This window comes from Scaptodrosophila lebanonensis, unplaced genomic scaffold, assembly GCF_003285725.1.
Source record: "Scaptodrosophila lebanonensis strain 11010-0011.00,11010-0021.00 unplaced genomic scaffold, SlebRS2 tig00000020-arrow-arrow-pilon, whole genome shotgun sequence".
Lineage (NCBI taxonomy): Eukaryota > Metazoa > Arthropoda > Insecta > Diptera > Drosophilidae > Scaptodrosophila > Scaptodrosophila lebanonensis.
In genome coordinates this window covers 54,363-58,245 of record NW_022060534.1, presented here as the reverse complement: position 1 = coordinate 58,245, position 3,883 = coordinate 54,363, and positions in this window count along the sequence as shown.

Sequence of the window (3,883 nt, the reverse complement as noted above, 5' to 3'; positions counted from 1 at the left end):
GTTAGCAGTTTAAGTGTGCCAACAACAGGCTTAAACCTCTGTTCAATTTACGATATGTATGTATATAAATGTATATGTATATATGTTCGATAATGAACATGCTAAATTCACAGTACAAAAAATTGAATAATTTTGTTTCTATTTGTTACTTTTGTTTTTTATTAACAATGCTCGAGGAAACATTCAATTCTTAGTACGAAATACCTGTGAACTGTCCATGGATTGTTCCGACACTTCCCTCTTAACCTTTGGCTCAACACGTCCACTTCAGAAAGCTTGGCGTCGAAAACAGCAACCACACTCGCGACCAGCAACCTCAACAATACGAAAAAATGCAAAAGAAGTGCCAAATGCACTAATTATTACTGCTCGGGTGCCACCTCCCTTGTGTGATAGCGGGGCTTAGAATTCTATCACAGTATGTCAACGCTTGTCGTACGAGGCGACTAAGGTAGACAAACCGGGGCGGTGGTTTAGCGCATTGTTCTAAACACGTGCACTAGATACGGTCTTGTGTACATACACACTCGTGTGTATGCACACTTGTCTGTATTAGAGTGCTGTGGTTGTAAACCCTTCAGTGAGGTACACGCCACATAAAACAAATTAGGAGTGATCTTGGTTCAATTCTGCTCGGGTGCCAATGTAAAATTGCTAGCGTTTTTGCAATCTAAAATATATATATGCTATAAATATTAGTATATTTAAGTATATGTACTCATTCGATATTTTAATTTAACCGCGATAATGAGAACAGTTGGGTTGCTGGAGAAAACGATCGAAATTTATTTAAGCGAAAGAAGTTCGTGTGTCGTGCTTCAATGCTATTTTACTTGTGAGAGTTCTTTTCAAATTATGCTTAGGCCTAGAACAATGCAAGCTTTTCTTACATTCTAACAGCGCGCCCTAACGTTACAATGTTAACCTAAGCCTATACATAGTTCATTCACTACACTGCTAAAAATTCATTGGGTTACAAATTAAGTTTACAATAAGTCTAATTACAAGCTAACAATTGAAACTTATGACTAACTCCTGATTCAACAGTGTAATTGGTTAAACAAGCACCATCTCTGCATGCAGTTCAGATCATCCTGCAATCGAGTGTGGAAGAGAGGATTGTTATATGAAGGAATTAGCTTCACATCATCAGCATACATCAGTATGTGAGAATGTGACAGGATAGAAGAAAGCTCGTTTATAAAAAGAGTGAATAACAATAGGCCTAGATGATTACCTTGAGGTACAGCCGAAGTAACACGAATAGGTTGAGAGATATCCGATCTGAGCACTACTCTTTGGATCCTATTTTTAAGATAAGACGAAATCCAAAGTAAAAAATTTGAAGGAAACTCAATACGATCAAGCTTTACCAGGAGTAAGTCGTGATTCACTGAATTAAATGCCTTACTGAAGTCAGTATAAATAACATCAGTGTGCATTTTAGCTAGGAATGCATTATTTATCAAAGATGTAAATTCCAGCAAATTGGATGTTGTCGAACGATATTTAATAAAACCATGCTGAGTAGGGGAGATAACGGACTTACACAGGTCCTGCAAAGTGGAAGTAATTATTTTTTCAAATAATTCAGGAATGGCGGACAACTTAGCGATACCTCGATGGTTTGAAATGTCTGCCTTGCATCCTCTTTTGTGGGGCGGAATAGTGAAGGAGTTTTTCCAAATAGTTGGAAAAACTGCAGTGTCAAGCGACAAATTGAAAAGCTTCAGCAATGGTTGGCATAGGGAGGTAGAGCACTCCTTGAGCACACAACTGGGAATGTTGTCTGGCCCAGGAGAGTATGAATATTTGACTGCCTTAATACCTGACAGAATGCAGGAACTGCTAATTATGGGTGAAAAATATAATTCGAATAAGGAATTTTTTAAGGGTATGAATCATCATTGAAACTAATAGATGAATATGTTGACTAAAAAACTTAGCGAATAAGTAAACAATAGCCGAATCATTGCTTGCATTGTCATTATGAATAAAAAAAGAAGAAGGCAACGCTGACGTTTTAGGTTTGCAGTTCACAAAATTGTAAAACTGCTTAGGGTCTTGAACAAGTTGCGCTTTACAGCGCCCAAGTGTAACTCAGTGTAACACTGAGAATTGAGAAGAAAAAAGTTCGATTTGGCTATAGAGTTTTTTGAAAAGTCCAAACAAAATTCAGTTTCCTTGAACTTTTTAAAATACCTAGATTTCCTATTCTTTAAAGTGGAAAGTTGCCGATTAAACCAAGGAGGCTTACTTGAGGATGATGTTGAAACGCTATAGGGAATGCAGATATCGAATAGGGAGAGAATGGTCTCATATAAAAAAGTAAACGCGATTTCAATGTCAACGGATTCGTATAGAAATGACCAATCAGTTTCTGATATTAATCTGTTGAGCTTATTCAAATCGCCTTTCCGAAATCAACGGCGTGTACTTTTATGAGCCAATGAGGGAGAGGCTTTAGTTTCGTAAATAGAAATCGAGATTTCAATAGTAGTGTGATACGGATCTTCGGGAATAGATAGAGGTGAAGATCTAGAGATTACAGCATCTGTGCCCTCGTTTACAAAAATTAGGTCAAGCAGCCTATTTAGGTAATTAAAAATTGCATTAATTTGAACCAAAGACAATTCAAAGAGAAAATCAAGAAAGTCATGATATGATGAGGAAATAAGATTAGAGCCATTAAAAAAAGCCCAGGAAATATTTGGCAGATTGAAATCACCGACCACAATGAGGGCGTAACTATCCCGCAAAGAAGAAGAGACTTCACTGATACAATTTACTCTACTTTTACTGGACTTAAAGCCGGTCCCTGCTCGGACGCAAATTAAAAGTTTAAGTTATGTTATTTTATAGAAAATACAATTGCGAGCGAAGCTAGAACTAACTTATGATAATATTAAACTTATGCTATCAACCGCTGCAGTTGCTGCCGCTGCCGTCGATACCTTCGACGTTGTTGCTGCTGCCGTTGTTGGGGTGTCGGGTATTCCAGATTGTCCCACGGTGGTGCTTGCTGGAATCTGCTCCCCAGCGCACGTGGCGGATGCAGTGCATGCGCCGAAGTCCTGATTGACTTGGTCTGGGTGCATTGCACTGTACAAAACTTCGGTATTGATGTAACGTCTGTTATTATAGCCTGTACCCACAGGGTAAAAGGCTATATTAGTTTTGTGCGAATGTATGTAACACACAAAAGGAGGCGTGGCAGACCCCACAAAGTATATATGTTATTGAATAGCATGACGAGACGAGTCGATCTAGCCCTGTCTGTCTGTCTGTCTGTCCGCCCGTCTGTCCGTATGAACATCTGGATCTCAGAGACTATAAGACTATAAGATAGAGACACCAAATTTTGCACAAAGATGCGTTATATGTGTACGCTGTGCAAGTTTTTTGATTTTATATGGTGGTTTTCTCGATTTTCAATTCGTATAATCGCCTATATCTCGGAGACTATAAGACCTAGGGACACCAAATTTTAGTCCCAGATGCCTTATGTCAATACGCAGAAAATGTGTATTTTGGAATTTCCTTCCCTTCCCCCTCTCCCCCGCAAATAACTCCCTTACTTCTTGAAATTTCAAACTCAAACTTGGCATTTAGTTATTATAAGTCTAAATGCCAAGTTTCATCATGATATGCCGATTTAACAGGAAGTTATAGCCATATTTGTACATAGGACCAAGTAGTGCCCGCAGCTGTTGTTGTTACTGCTTTGTTCAGGCACACGAGACATACACAGACACACAAAAATACACACATACACGCATAATTATTCTACACATATGTACAGAGTAATTCAAAGTCGGGATACCCGACTTTAGCTTCTCTACTTGTTTTACTTGTGGAATTGTCTATTATAATTTGGCTATTG